The sequence below is a fragment of the Mytilus californianus genome, unplaced genomic scaffold, assembly GCF_021869535.1.
Source record: "Mytilus californianus isolate M0D057914Y unplaced genomic scaffold, xbMytCali1.0.p SCAF_14, whole genome shotgun sequence".
Classification (NCBI taxonomy): domain Eukaryota; kingdom Metazoa; phylum Mollusca; class Bivalvia; order Mytilida; family Mytilidae; genus Mytilus; species Mytilus californianus.
In genome coordinates this window covers 241,864-258,969 of record NW_026262626.1, presented here as the reverse complement: position 1 = coordinate 258,969, position 17,106 = coordinate 241,864, and the positions used below count along the sequence as shown (strand labels likewise).

General features: G+C 32.4%; 1 long non-coding RNA gene across 1 annotated transcript; it reads right to left on the bottom strand.

Annotated features, from left to right (window-relative positions):
* Positions 1 to 206: 206 nt before the first annotated feature.
* LOC127723973 (uncharacterized) lies at positions 207 to 12,230 on the bottom strand. Its single transcript, XR_007992289.1, has 4 exons — positions 12,080 to 12,230; positions 11,442 to 11,682; positions 7,434 to 7,586; positions 207 to 706 (listed from the first exon to the last, which is right to left on the bottom strand). It is a non-coding gene; the product is annotated as an uncharacterized LOC127723973 (long non-coding RNA).
* Positions 12,231 to 17,106: the final 4,876 nt, after the last annotated feature.

Here is a 17,106-nt window from a genome sequence, read left to right as displayed (position 1 = left end):
AGTACCGTTAATTTTATTACAGGAATTATTTTGGAAGCACGTGTTTTGATGCATCATATTAAGTCTTAGTGTATAATTTACACATTCCAAATCGTTAATGCCTAGTTTCTTTAGTTCTGAACTTAGCAGGTTTAGAATGTCTTCCTTATTCTCTAAATGAGTAAACACTTCTTGTGAATACGTGATACTTAAGTTTTATTCCTGGATGAATTGTATATATGTTTGTGTAACCAGTCTTTTTTCTGCATAGTATTTATATCTTATAACTCGTGGGATGGGGGCTGAACATACAAGTTTTGATATGGACGTGCAACTGGGGCTTTAAAATGCCTTTCGTATATTGAATTAATGCGGAAAATTCTTACCCCAAAGCAAAATCATAACCTATTCATACATTGTTATGCTGTCCGACATATGATTGGTGACACTTTAATTAGATCAAACAGAATAATTCAACTTATTCAAAACAAAAGATCCAGCAAATAATATTAGTTAGGAGTAATCAGGGGTTTACGGTTCTTCTTTCTTTCCAGCACAAACACTCTATATATGAGGTCCATTATCTGGAAGATGGCGGCTAAACTAGTGAGACACATTGCTATCACGCATAATGTAAATGAGGAACCATAATATGTTTCAAGATCTCCCGGAACTACGTCTTGTGCAATATCAGGATATACAGCGATTCCTACAAAAATAAACACCACTGAAAGAAAAAAAAATGATCATATTAAATTTTTAGTGTCGTAACAAAAACTTTACCGGTGTTGTGTTATTTTTTTTATTGATTCTCTTTTTTTTTCTTTTTCTTATATATATACATGTATATATGTATAGAGCAAGGTACTTATACATAGCAGGAACCAAGTGTAAGACGATGCTGCGATTTATGTTTCTCGCACACGCAACTTCTACGACCCTTCGATTAGTGCATTTTATTCTCACATTTTGGGTATATATACACGAGACAAAAGTCTAATGAAATCATAAATTAAACACATAACACTGTTTCTGTTGTTTCTCATCTTGAAGCTATTGCGAGGTCTTCAACAATGAAATCAATGATATATCGTACAGTGAGCTATCTCAAATTTTCTGGCCTCTTTGGTGTTAACACAAAGAATGTCAATTCTCATTTTTATTATCATTCATTCTTGATCGAAATTTGATTTGAATCTGAATTTCTGACAGCATACAAAAAATTGTTGTACATCACATTTTTGTTACAAGCATACAATAAGTCAAAATCAATTTGTGTCAATGATCCTTAAAATCTCATATCGAAAGTTCAGAACGCGCAAAAATCCAATTTTAATTATTGTATATACATCAACTCTTCAAAAGAAGTTAATTTCCTAACGAACATTTTCTTCCATTTATTTATGTCAAATATGAGGGGACGCGGTAATAATCTTATGCCACCATTATGGACGATGATATTACTATTTATCATATATTTAGTACAAAATACAGCAATTTTGTATATCTAATAAAGGTTCTTTTTTCCAGTCTGTATCACCTACCCTGTATCGCATACCCCGTATCGCAAAGCTAAACCCGTATCGCATACCCCGTATCGCATAGCTAAATCCGTATCGCATACCTGGCGTGACGTCATAAATCAAATGACGTCAACGTTTGACCTATGACGTCCAGTTGCTGTATTTCCTGGCATAGGAAAAAAGTGAGTTCCCACTCAAGAAATGTCATATCATTTCAACTAAAATCGATATTTTTCAAAAAAAATATTACCCAGTAACTTTATAAGCGATTTTTATAAAATAGATACAATAAGTTTTTTAGTGGGAACTCACTTTTGTCCAATGACTGTGTATATAGGAATCCCCTGTTTGTCTGTTAATAATCTTTGAATAGATGATACTTGGTAACATTGTTGTCCATATTTATGTATTTAAATGAGTTCAGATTGTAGTATAATGATTAAAATTAACAACAAATATTGGGAAGGTGGGTTGTATTCTACAGGAGGGAACAGTTGACACTATTGTTAGTGAATGCTTTTAAATACATGGTCTTAAAGTATATTTTTTGCCAGATTCATAGTTCTATATTGAGCATGTAATAAGGTTGTAGGGGACATTACGATGTGGATATTAAGCAAATAAGGAAGTCTATAAAAAAAGTCAGCTGGAAAAATACAGGAAAATCCTTATGTTCTTTTGTTTGTTATTTTTTCGGACGATTTAAAAAAAAAAACGTATATCACATTAATCTGATTCTATTTAAATGTATGATAAACAGCATAATACATGACAAAATCCGTATCGCATGCTGTATCACCACTCGACCAATATCAGCCCTCGGGACCTTCGGCCCTCGGGACTGATATTGGTTTCTCGTGGTGATACAGCATGCGATACGGATTTTGCCATGTATTATTCTATATTAAATATATATCTATAGTTATTTACTATCAAAATTACGCTATAAGCAGAGTATTCCGATTTTAACCGAAATTGTACCCCCGAAAAACATGAAATACCATAAAGAATGCCAATATAAAAGTACCAAACCAAAAGAGGTAGAGTCAGTTTTCCATAAATTTATTACACACTGAAGGCCCTTTTTCAAAAGGTCTTTAAATCTGTACAAAAATCACCAAAGCTATATACCAATATACCAACTTCACCTGCATATGGGATATACATTTCCCAAGTCATCCGGTATTCAAGGGCTTGCAGCTGCTACTCAGACTTAATAAAACGTCACCAGTGTCTGAGCAGAAAGTTGACGAACCAGGATTATGTCATAGAACGTCTCGTCCTTTTTCTAAAAATGTTCATCGAAGATACCAAGACCTTGTTGATAAATATTCCGTATCAACTTCACAAATAATACATGATGGTCTTGAAGTATATATTATAGGTACTGACGTTGTTTATCATCTTAATAATGTGTTCTAGTGTTCTTTTTATTTGTATTTGTATATTTTAAACCTTTACTGGTTAGTTCATTTTTTGTAATATACTTTTGGCGTGGCTCGGTATTTATACATTTTATATTCTTGTCTTTCATTTTTGCTCATATGCTTTGTTCAAAGAGTGTCTATATGCCATTTTTGGTTTTTTTCTTTGTTGAAATAGTTATTTGTTTTTATAGTGATTAAGATTATAACACAATATTGACTGTTGTACCCCAATTTTTGACATTTTTTACCTATTATGTCTGTTTGTTTTGCTCACACCTTGTTGTCAATATAATGAAATTCTATGCGACTGTCAAACAAGTGAGAGATTTAGCTAGCTACAAAACCAGGTTTAATCCACCATTTTCTATATAAGGAAATGCCTGTACCAAGTCAAGAATATGACAGTTGTTTTTCATTCGTTTTTTGATATAAATAAATTTGGTGTATTTACTGTCTTCTAATTGGTTAAAAGTCTTACCTTTATTTTCAATTTTTCGCGGATTATGTAAAATGTGAAGAGTCAAAAATTAATTTTATGGTTCAATAAATTCAAAATAAATAATAGCCATTCATTAAGTGTTTGAGCTTTTGATTTTGCCATTTGACAAAGGACTTTCCGTTATGAATTTTCCTTGAAGTTTGGTATTTTTGTTATTTTACTTTTTTCTATACTTTGGGGTTTCTACAACATTAAGTACGAAAATTTACTGATAAGATTATAATTGCTTGAAATGGCTTTCCTTAACTATAATTTTGATAAATGTTTGAAATTTGAGAGATAAATAAAAGGATACATGTCCCTTCTTTTAGATATAGGGTCAATCATTTTTGCTGGATAAAAAATTATGAAAAATTTCAAAATCATTGTAAAGTTTTCTTCAACTGTAATCATTTACCCGAATGATTATTTGATTTTATGAATAAATGTGAAATTCTTTAAAAAGATCACAATATGAATAAAAGGAAGTTTTGAGGATCTGTCAATGAAACAGTAGCCCACCAATCAAACCAATTAAAAACCATCTAGAGGTCAACATGTGGTATTGCTGTGTGTTTGTTTATTCTACGTTGGCTAGAAGTATAGGGGGAGGGTTGAGATCTCACAAAACATGTTTAAACCCGCTGCATTTTTGCGCCTGTCCAAAGTCAGGAACCTCTGGCCTTTGTTAGTCTTGTATGGATTTTTTTTTAAATTTTGGTTCATTTATATATTTCGGAGTTTAGTTTTCTCTGAACTAGTACACATTTTTGTTTAGGGGCCAGCTACAGCCCGCCTCCAGGTTCGGGATTTCTCGCTGTGTTGAAGACCCATTGATGGCCTTGGGCTGCTCTTTGGTCGGGTTGTTGTCTCTTTGACACCTTCCCCGTTTCCATTCTCAATTTTATTGAACAATATCGACATGCCTAGCTCTAAAGAATAAAGAAGTTAGGGTTAGGGTTAGGGTCAGGATTACCGTATTTGTCCTATTAGAATAGAAATAATCAATAGACTTGAATTTATACTAACTTTACCACGGGTATGCCCTTTATACTTTTATAATACCGGCGCTTTTGTTTTCGGAACCTTATACCAGATAGAACGACTCGAGTGATTTTAACACGTATACACGAATTCCATGCAAGCATCCGACATATAGACGCACGTTAAGAAATACGCAGTCTTCATGGCATATTAAGCACGGTAAATCATTTAATAATTTAACATGAACATTTCCAAATTGAAATTTTCATTCCAAAAATTACATAGTTCACAGTCTATTTCAATAGATATTTAAACTTATTATTTAAGGTTTATTTCTGCATCGGATAACAAATGGTGTCCATGCACCTAAACGCTTTGAAATTAATCGCGAACAGAGCGTTCTTTGGAAAATTAACATGTATTGAAGACGTGTTTAAAAAACTCTTACAGCACAAAACATCGCTCGTTCCAGCTGTTTCCACACGATATTTATGACGGAATCTTGACCATGTCAGAGGATACACAGCTTACAATAACTGACAGTCTTGGACATGACAAGTATCTGACATATCTGAGTGTAACATATATACTAATTAAGTTCTAATCAAGATGAAGAAAATATGTTTTATGTGTCAAAAATGAATAATCTGGCATTTTAACAGTGTCTTTATTAAAATAAATAGTTAAAAATCAGAATGAAATTGGTGTGGATAGTGCAAAGTTCTGACATTTCATACAGAAGTCGATCGAAATTGACGAAAGAGGTCGCGTAACTTTATCATTGCAAAACCGAACACCGTGCGTAAGACACATGTCCAAATGGACTCATGTTCTTGTTAACCTATAAAAAGTGTATTATAAAACCGCAGAAACTCATTCGGTCAAAATTGAATTTAGACGATTTTGAAGTATTGTAAACGGCTATTTTGGTCAAGATCTCCAAACAATACCAAATTGTGTTCCCAAACTATTGATGAAGATTGTGTCTGGTTAGACTATTAGTATAATTCGAGAAATATCCATCGTGTCATTGATATCGTGATCAAATTTTCCATTGCTACCTCAAAGTGGGTTCTGTTGTTGGGTAACTGTCGTTTTTCGGGGATACAATCAACCCAGTACCAATGCTTCTATGCATGTAGAAGACAGTTTTAAAGGGGCATTAGCTGTCAAATTCATGCTCACCGATTTGACTCAAATTCTCATATTTGATTTATAACATATTCTCTTTAACTGAGTTTTACTGTGCGTACTGTTGTGCGTTTGTTTTTTCTACATTGGCTAGAGGTATAGGGGAAGGATTGAGATCTCAAAAAACATGTTTAACCCCGCCGCATTTTTGCGACTGTCCCAAGTCAGGAGCCTCTGGCCTTTGTTAGTCTTGTATCATTTTTAATTTTAGTTTCTTGTGTATAATTTGGAGTTTAATATGACGTTCATTATCACTGAACTAGTATACATATTTGTTTAGGGGCCAGCTGAAGGACGCCTCTGGGTGCGGGAGTTTCTCGCTGCATTGAAGACCGATTGGTGGCCTTCGGCTGTTGTCTGCTCTATGGTCGGGTTGTTGTCTCTTTGACACATTCCCCATTTCCATTCTCAATTTTAAAACGTATATCCAAATTACAAAAAGTCTAAAATGAACAATTTATTATGCATGGACTCGGTTTTATGTATCAGCATTTTGTGTGTATTTTTGTCTAGACGTCATCTAATTGACCGTCGAGATGACCTCCGAAGACAGCCGATGGTCATATAACCCGATATAAACATAGATATAAATATAAATAGATACCGATTTTCTATAAAAAAAATAGGTCTGTTTGATTTCATATTTTAGTTTAAAAAAGTATGTTTATCATCACAAGTTCCATACCAGGAAAGCCGTCTCTCAAACACCAGACACACATTTTTATCATCATTTTTACATGTATAAAATGATTTTTTGTGGATCGAATAATATTAATTAAAATTTATTCAGGTAAAGGCAATATATACAAATACATAATAAGTTTTAGAAATTTAGCTAAATACAACTTCAAATATAGCAATGGGTGTGACTTTAGGTACCTCTTATGCCTTAACCCAAGGATGACCCATGAAAGCAAACAAGCTTATTTCCAATGGGGTCCTTATAGTCTTGATAATAAAATAAATAATTTATTATTTAATTTTACAGCAATAAATAGTACTTATGAATCACAGCTTAAAACTTTTGTATAAAAAGCAATCTAATAAAATATAAAATCTGTATCTGACATTGACCTGAGTTTACTCATTAGGTTTTTTTTTTCACAATTTTATTTTTGAATTCACATGAATACCTTTTACATGGTCTCAGTCAAACAAATGATTCATCCTTGTTTCACTTTCAATGTTTACATTCCTTTCCTTTTAATAGCTGAATACATGCGTATCCCATCTACAGCAAAGGGGTTAAATTGAAGGTCACGTGAATACGGATTCAATGAGGTCGAATTATTCACTTGCAAGTGAATAATTCATCAGCGATATTTCTTACCTTATTTTGACAAAATTGAACCAAACTGGCTGCTAAATTCGAATTATTATTTCATTATTTAACTTTTATTAATGATTGAACCAAAAAAAATCTATTGATTTTTTTTTTTTTTTTACATATCTCGAAGCTAATGCCCCTTTAACTGTTCTAATATGTGTTCCTCAACGTTTTGACTGTTTATTATGTTTGTTTTCTTTTGATGTTATGGGAGTAGGTAGTTTGTCATCTTAAGTCTGGCACTTGCGGGTAAACCTTTTTCACAGGATCTGGGATGCAATTCATGTTCTTTAAAGTTGTTGAAAAATTAGTAGTTTCAAATTCTAATGCATTCTGGGTAATATTTTCAAAAAAAAAAAAGCGTACGCCAACACGTTGTGATTGGTTAAATCATCCTTAACAATTGAAATTAAACTAATGACGTGATATTATTTATCAATTTGGGGTATAAACGATGAAATTATCCATAGTCCTGTGGATTCTGAAACGGAGAATTATTCATTCAAAACATAAATTAGACTTACCAGCAAAAATTGTAGTCATAATACCACAAATTCGTAATATTCTTCTTTCATAGGGCTTACATCTTAAACACAAACTGAATGCAACACAAAATATCGATGTTAAGATAGCAAGGAGTCCAAGTATAAGCATGGCTTTACATACTTTTAACAAATCTGAAAAAAAACAAGTATTACGCAATATAATATAAACAAATATATATATAAATAAATGTGCATTTTCTTTTCTGAGAACCAATAGACTTGATGTTATAGAGAAAGTCTATTAACTTTATTCCTGGGAAATAATGGAGCGGACTTCGTTGACTTGCAATAATCTAAAACATTGAAAACAAATCTCCACATGCAACATTTTTTAATGATTTTATTTAGTGATGTAATAATTTTTCTGTCATTCTCCCCGTGTTGTACCTAATCATCAGCAGCCATAATATTAAGAGCAAGCTGACCATCTTCTTACAAAACGGAGTATTGTGTGTTTTGGAGTAATACTGTATGTAGAATAACCTATGTAGGATGATTTTCCAATATTATTTAAACCATAAGGATGTGCTCGATTTAAAAAAGCGTCATTTTGAGAACCAATTCATTTGATAAAATTAAATAAATGTTTTGTTTTTTTTGTTTTTTTTTTGTTTTTGTTTTTTTTTTTTTGGTGGGGGGGGGGGGGGGGTGGGTATTTAAAGGGCCTCGACATAGTCATCATACTGATATGTACTGATAGTAGTGCAATGCAACTTTATAGAAAATATCATTGATCTATTTCAATTAGTTCCTATCAAACTGACTTAAGCAGATAACTTAACATTGAAAAGTGTTAATTAATTCAAAGTAACTGGACCATGACCTAGGGAACAGGGCCTCGATATAGTCATCAAACTGATATGTACTGATAGTATTGCAACGTTATAAAAAATATCATTGATCTATCATAATTAGTTCCTATCAAACTGACTTAAGCAGAAAACTTAACAATTGTTGAAGCCTATGCCGCTGAAAAATATCTATGTCTCGCCTTCCAAGACTTTTCGTCGGAGGCGAGATGAAAATCGTAACTAATGGAAAAATCATAATTTCCGGATAGTGTCTGACAATGGAACTGGAAAATCAGTTTGTTCAAAATTGACCGCAGAATTTCCGTGTTTTTAAATACCGACCATGGATGGTATTTTAAAAATTTGCACGGAATTTAAAGGGCAAATATGTCTTCTATTCAGTACTGATCAGCTTTAGTTGTACGGAATGTTTCTGTTCATTTAAAAAAGCACCGGTTTACGGTGTGGTAAATCCTTAAAATTTTGCAGACTGTTTTTGGGGCCATCACACTCCAGTCACGTCTCAGTCCTTACAGCTGAATGGACGTGCTGGATCAGCTCCTGATTATCTGCTAGCTACAACATGTGGTGCTGAATAGATGGCTCAACGACGTACTGCTATGTTTACAGTAACCAACGCCGTACAGTTAGAATAAACACAGGACACCGAGCCGACCGTGAGAGGGCTTAACAGCCAGTAAAGGTCGTTAAATACCATTAAGTAGTAGTGTTTGGGGCTACGATACGCGCACAGAATCGCCAAATGGATTATGTCAATTACAGTGTGTCAATGAGCAACTTTGATTGTCTGTCAATGTCATTGTGTCAATGAATGCATCGTCTCTTGGCCAGTCAATGTCAATATGTCAATGGATATATCGTAACATTGTCTTTAATGATTATACCTCTAAGTCTGTCAATGTCAATCCGTCAATGAATTATACATCGTCTCATGGTCTGTCAATGTCAATCTGCCAATAAATACTTCATCTCATTGTCTGTCAATGTTTCAATGATTATACCTCTTAGTCTGTCAATGTCAATCTGTCAATGAATACATCGTCTAATGGTCTGTCAATAAATACTTCATCTGATTGTCTGTCAATGTTTGAAAATTCAATGATTATACATGAGGCTTTTCGCCTCTTGGTCTGTCAATGATTACATGCACTAATTGTTTGTGAATTTTTTTAAAATTATACCTCCAACTCTGTCAACTTTAATCTGTCAATGAATACATCATGCCATTGTCTGTCAATGTTTAAATAATTACACCTCTTGCTCTGTCAATGTAAATCTGTCATTAAATACATCGTCTGATGGTCTGTCAATGTTCAATGATTATACATCTTGTTTCGTCAATTAATGTCAAGGTGTCAATGAGTACATAAGGTTTAATGTCAATATGTTTCAAGATCGATAGCACACTATAAGTCATTTCGTCCATGAATGGTACCTGCCTGGCCTTCTTTTACTTCAGGGGACTCAAAATTCCTAGATTTTACTTTGGGGGACTGTGTCTATAAAAGATTTTTCTGGTCTTTTTTATGTAAACTAACTATGGATACGTTTTCTAAAATTGTTTGGTAACATATTAAGGGCATACGATACAGTTAAAGGGGAGGTAATGACGTTGCTAACGTAAAATGTTATTTTCGCGACGTCAAACTGGGACATATCCGGAAAAAAGCATTTTTCGACTGATTTTTATCATTCAAACCGATTTCACTTAAAAACAAGTTCATGGACCCCTATTTTTTAGGTTTGATTACGTATGAAGATTATTTGTACCAATTTTTATGAAAAAGTCACCGATGAAATTTTTTTAAATTAGATAAATAAACAGCAAAAAATGCCGTTTTTTTTCTAAAATCATGAAACTTTGATAAAAATTAATTATTCCAAAGAATTGTTATACAAATCTAGAGCATACTTATGTAAAGAAGATTTTCCAAATGTTTTTACAAAAATCTGCTTGTGTTTTTTTTTTTTTTTTTTTTTGAAACAAAAAAGTTAGGTATGTCTATCCAAAGGATAAAAATGTTCAAAAAAGCGAAATTTTTGAGTAAAATGTCTGAAATTTCGACCACATTTATATCTTAAAGTAGCACATGAAGGTATATTTTTTATTATATATTTGAATTGACTAGGTGCAAAATAACTTGTATGCAAATTTTCGTAAAAAAATCACCGTGGGATCAAGACTGTCTTGTATGCCCTTAAAGCATATTCTTAATGATTTTTGCAGATTTTATTATAAAAAAGGTAAAAGCTTCCAATTGAGTCCCCTTAAGTAAAACAGTGCTATTATGCCTTCTTTTACTTTAGGGACCCACAACCTATACACACATTTAAAGAAACAATTACTATAAAACTGTTTGATTTATATTCGAGTCCCCTAAAATAAAGTAGTGCTATAATGCCATATTTTACTTAGGGGTCCCACAATCTATATACACACTTAAATAAACAATTACTATAAAACTGTATGATATGTATGAGTCCCCTAAAGTAAAGTAGTGCTATAATGCCTTCTTTTACTTCAGGGGACCCACAACCTATATACACATTCAAAGAAACAATTACTATAAACCTGTTTGATATATATACGAGTCCCCTAAAAAAAAGTAGTGCTATAATGCCTTCCTTTACTTTAGGGGAACCACAACCTATATATATATCAATTTAATTCATACTACCAAAAAATCTTATTTTTTTACGAGTACTCTCATTTTTTCACAATGTGTAAAGTCCCCTAAAGTAAAATTAGGTCACATGCCTTTTTTTGAAAGAACAGTTACTGTATTTAACCCCGAATATTTCCATATAATCAAAGTGTAATTCAGGGTTACATTGTCCTAGGATTTTTTTTTTTTTTTTAATAATCCATTATATCATAATATTGTTAGAACCTTAGCGTATACACACGGAGCTGTGACACTGTGAATTATAGATATTGTGGAAAGACTTTTTTGGAAATGGCCCTGGTGTGAAAACGTCCATACCTCTTCAAATTATGTCTCATTATTAGTATATTTGATCAGATATATTGATATTATAGAAATTAATGAAAGACTTTTTTAAAAAGTTATCACAATCTTAGAAATAATTTAAATATTTGGGAACATGCGAGGAACGGGAAAAGATGTTAGAACCTTATACTCAAAAACTTTACTTTATTGGAGTATTAACAAACCTTTTGCTTCTGTAACATTATTGACTGTTTCCCCACATACCATTTCATTTGTACCCATGCGATCAAGGCAATGTTTCCATAACCCGGTGTAGGTTCGATATGTATCTTGAGTAGTCTCACTAAAGTAAGGCGTCGAAAATCCAACTATAAACAATATCGAAGCTACAACTAGAACCAACAAAGAAGTTCCTATAAAAGTCAAATCCGGTTCATCTTCCATCTTTTGTGAAGGAAACCAAATCTGAAAAAAAATTAACTTGTCATCATCATACACCACAATATCTTCCTTACACTATAGAGTAAACTGTTATTTTTCAACTTGACATTTAATTTTTGACATTTTTACCTATTATGTCGGTTTGTTTTGCTCACTAATTGTTGTCAATATAATGGAATTCTATGCGACTGTCATACAAGTGAGAGGTTTAGCTTGCTATACAACCCGGTTTAATCCACCATTTTCTACAATAGGAAATGTCTGTATCAAGTCAGGAATATGACAGTTTTTTTCCATTTGTTTGATGTGTTTGCGCTTTTGATTTTGCCATTTTATAACGGACTTTCCGTTTTGAATTTTCATTTGAGTTCGGAATTTTTGTTATTTTACTTTTTTTTGTATCATTCATGTACAAACTAACCTGATCGTTCGATGATTTGTGTCAAACTGTAAACCTACATAGTATCCGAACAATTGTTTTGTTATTCAGGAAAGGTCTTTCGAGTGCCAAGATTCATGAGATTTTTATCTGGTACGTGCCAGAGGAATTTCGGAAGATATGTTTATCAGAGAAGTACAATGACGTCGTACGTAACAACCATTGTCTTACGTTACAATGTTGCAAGTTACTTGACGTGCATTGCCGGCAAATGTAACGTCGATTTATGAGGCTTGTATTGGGTATATTGGGATACGGGATATTTGCCATTTTAATTTTAGGGATATGGGATATTTGTCCTAAAAATAAATGGGATATGGAATATTGATGCATTTTTAGGGATATTGAATTTTGAACATGAAAAAAAAATGTGAAATTTAAAAGTTAAGTACAGAAATAGTTACATCTCACTTGATAAAATTGCCAAAAATAGGCCGTTAGGTTTCTCAGCAATTGAATTGTTTCATATTTTTCATGTCGGGGCCTTTTATAGCCGACTATACGGTATGGGTTTTTTTCATTGTTGAAGGCGGTACGGTTGCCTATAATTGCTTACCTCCACTTTATTTTTACTTTGGTGGATAGTTGTCTCAATGGCAATCATACCTCATCTCCTTATTTTTATACGACCGCAAAAAATTTGTTGGGATCGTATAATGGTATGATGTCGTTGTCGTCTGCGTCGTCGTCCGAAGACACATTGGTTTCCGGACAATAACTTTAGTTTAAGTAAATGGATCTTTATGAAATTTTTTAAGAAGGTTCAATAATGTTTTAAAACAAATTGGGAATCATACAGAAAACAAAAAAATTTGGTTAATAAAATTAAAAAGAAATCCATCAGAAACTATTTCATGGAAAGACGTGTAGGAGGACCTAACAGCAAAGATTTTTGGCCAACAATCAAGCCCTTCTTAACTAACAAAGGTTCACATTTTTCAAAAGATCTAATACTATGTGAAGACAATAAAATAATTAATAATCAAAATGAAGTTTCTGAATTATTTAATAACTTTTTTATAAATGTTGCCAAAGATATCGGCTCAAAAGATACTATCATCGATGAACACCATCCCAGTATTAAGGTTATAAAAGAAAACAAACCAGAAAAAGAAGAACTATGTTTTAGCCCAGTAAATTCTGAGTTTGTTAAAAAACAAATCAATAAAATTAACATTAAAAAGGCAACAGGAAAAGATGGAATCTCTTCAAAAATATTAAAATTATCTGAATCTGAACTATCCAATCCAATTTCTAAATTAATAAATAAATCATTTGAATTAGCTGTTTTCCCAGATAAATTAAAAGAAGCACAAGTAATACCTCTGCATAAAAAATCAAACACTCTAGATAAAGGAAACTATAGACCTGTAAGTATATTGCCCATGATTTCAAAAATGTTTGAGAGGTCTATAGAAAATCAACTTGTGGAATATTTTAATTCATTTTTCCACATTTTTCTGTCAGCTTTTCGAAAAGGATACGGATGCCAAACCGCTTTATTAAAAATAATTGAAGATTGGAAAAAGGCTTTAGATCAGAATAAATATGTAGCAGCTATATTAATGGACTTGTCCAAGGCTTTTGACTGCCTACCCCATGACCTCCTCCTACTAAAATTAAAATCCTATGGTGTCTCCGCTTCTTCTCTTAAACTTTTGGAAAGCTATTTAACTAATAGAAAACAGTGTGTTAAAGTAGGTACTAATTCAAGCTACTGGCAAACAATGTTTAAAGGGGTGCCACAAGGGTCGATATTAGGGCCAACATTATTTAATATCTTTTTAAATGACATTTTCTTTTTTATTCATAAAAGTGAACTCTATGATTATGCAGATGACAACACCCTTTCATACGCAGATAAAGATTTAGATAAATTTATTAATACTCTAGAAGATGAAAGCAAAATTTTGATAAATTGGTTCTCAATAAATAAAATGAAAGCAAATCCAGAAAAATTTCAAGCAATAGCTGTAGGTAAAAAAACTAAAGACAAAAACCTAAAATTTAAATTAGAAGGTAATGAAATAGAATGTGAAGATAACATTAAACTTCTAGGCGTAACGATAGATTTTAAACTAAATTTCAATGAACATGTCTCTATAATATGTAAAAAAGCATCCAAACAGTTAAATATATTAAAAAGAATAGGAAAACACCTGACTAAACTCGGAAAATTAACAATATATTATTCTTTCATAATGTCCAACTTTAATTACTGCCCACTAGTTTGGCACTTTTGTGGGGAGGTTAATACAAAAAAGATAGAGAAAATTCAAGAGAGAGCACTAAGGTTTATCTATGAAGACTATTCAGCAAGTTATGAAGATCTACTCTGCAAATCAAAATCACCATCTTTAAAAATAAGAAGAATGCGATCATTGGCTATTGAAGTTTTCAAAATTATTAATAAAGATTGTCCTGTTTATCTCCATGATTTAATACACTTAAAAGAAAACACTTACTCTTTCAGATACCAGAATACAGCCGACCTACCACATGTAAGAACAACTGCATACGGCCTACAATCTTTAAGGTATGCAGGTGCTAAGCTTTGGAATGAGCTGCCAGATGTGCTACGTAAGCAATCATCTTTAAATCAATTCAAGAACTTGATAAATTCTTGGTCTGGCAGCTCATGCCAATGTTTTGCCTGCAAAACCAGTTAATTTCTGTTCATTATTTTAGGTTTAATGCTTTATTTTCAGCATGGCAATTTTATTTTATTATCTTTACTATAGTGCTTCTGCTGCTTTGTGCTAGTTTTAGTAACTAACTAATCTATATGTGCTTTTAATGTGCAAACCATTTTATTTTTGCTTTTGTGCTTTTATCTCACAAGTGCATGTTTCAGTGTGTGTTTAACTTGTAAGATGCTTTTAAGAACTTTTGTGCTGCATGTTTATATACTGATATGAACTCTTGCTTTATATGTCTAATTTATGTGTGCATGACTTAATATGTATGTTTTGTGTAATTTGTTGCTCTATCGGTTTTAAAAGCTCTTCAGAGCTTATGTTTTATACTTGTATTTGCACATACCGACTCTAAATAAAGCTTTATGTCTTATGTCTTATTAATACCACAAAAGAAAGATTGGGATTGATTTTGGGGATGATGGTCCCAACCGTTTAGGAATTAGGGGCCCAAAAAGGGTCCCAAAACAAGCATTTTTCTAGTTTCAGGATAATAACTTGTGTATAAGTATTTCGATTGCTCTGAAATTGTACCACAATGTTTGATACTACAGGTAGAAGGTTGGGATTCATTTTAGGGGTTATGGGGCCAACAGTTTAGGAATTACATGTAAGGGCCAAAAAGGGGCCAAAAACAAGCATTTTTCTAGTTTCCAGACAATAACTTGTGTGTAAGTGTATGGATCTCTCTGACATTGTACCGCAAGGTTTCATATAACAAAGGAAAGGCTGGTATTGAGTTTGGGGTTAATTGCCCCAAACATGTAGGAATTAGGGGCCAAAAAAGGGCCAAAACAAGCATTTTTCTAGTTTGCAGACAATAACTTGTGTGTAAGAGTATGGATCTCTCTGAAATTGTACTACAAGGTTCCATACTACAAAGGAAAGGCTGGGATTGAGTTTTGGGGTTATTGCTCCAAGGGGGGTTTCAAAAAGTGGGGGGGGGGGGGATTTTTTTCCCAATTTTTTTTAAGGGATTCATATTTTTTTTTCAAAATTTTTAAAATTTCGAATTTTTGAAAAGTTTCAAGAAGAAATCTTCAATTGCACAGTATTGCGCAATAAATTTATAAGATCTTTGACCACATTTATTTTGTGTCAGAAACCTATATTATGTCAAAAATTTGATTACAATCCAAATTCAGACAGTATCAAGCTTGAATATTGTGTCCAAATTTGCCCCAACTGTTCAGGGTTCGACCTCTGCGGTCGTATCAGGCTGCGCTCAGCGAAGCATTTTATTATAAGGATAAAAATGATAAGCATGTTAAGATTCATCTGCCAAGTAATTTTTCAAACCAATTGGACAACCCTATTTGCAGTTATTACATCTGGAATTATAAATTTTACGAGATATCCTGTTCTTTTGTTTTTTTTTTTTGTTTTTTTTTATTATCTTAAATGCTGATAAAGAGATATTATATACATCAAAAATGGCCAGTAAGTTAATCCCTTATAGGAGTTATTGGCTTGAAAAGCATTTTTTTTTTAATTTAAATTTTCAAGTTTTTTTTAAGAAACTATAATAGATGAAGGGAAACTTTAAGTGACAAAAATGTTCAACAAAATTAGATCTACGAATAAGTTAACATGACCAAACTGATCATGTTAACTTTATAGGAGTTATTGCCCTTGAAAGATTATTTACCAAAAGTTTAAATCTTTTGGAGAATCTATGTTGGACATGGATAAACATTAAATGGCAAAGATCTTTAGTAAAATAAGACCTACAAATAAGTTATTATGACCGAAATTGCCAATCGAGCCCTCAAAGGAGTTATTGCCCTTGTTTGACATACACCATTTTATTTTTCAAATATAGGAACTAGATTAAAAGTTTCATTTGGGAAAATGATCAACATGATGACATGTATCCACCCTGAAAATTTTCGAAAAATCTAACCACTTGTTTTTGAGTTATTGCCCTTGAAATGTCTATTTTTATAATTTTTAGCAGTTGTTGGCTGTTATCATGAAAACTTTATGAGGTAGATTAAAAGTGTAAATAAAAAAAATAATAATCAGCATTACATGATATTTTTGGCAACAAGTTTTAGAAGTATTCCCCCTGAAATGTTGATTTTAACTGTTTTTGAAGTTTTGGCTTTTGGTTTCTAAAATCCTATAGGAGCTAGGCTAATAAGTAAATTGCAAAAATGATCAGCAACAGAAAGAGTAACTAAATTATGTGCATATCAAAGTCCTCATCAGCAAACTGGCGATCTTTTTTTTTCATCAGGTGAGCGATAAAGACAGAGTTGTGCCTCTTGTTTATATGTCAAATAAATAATTAACTTTTCTCTGTGAAAAAGC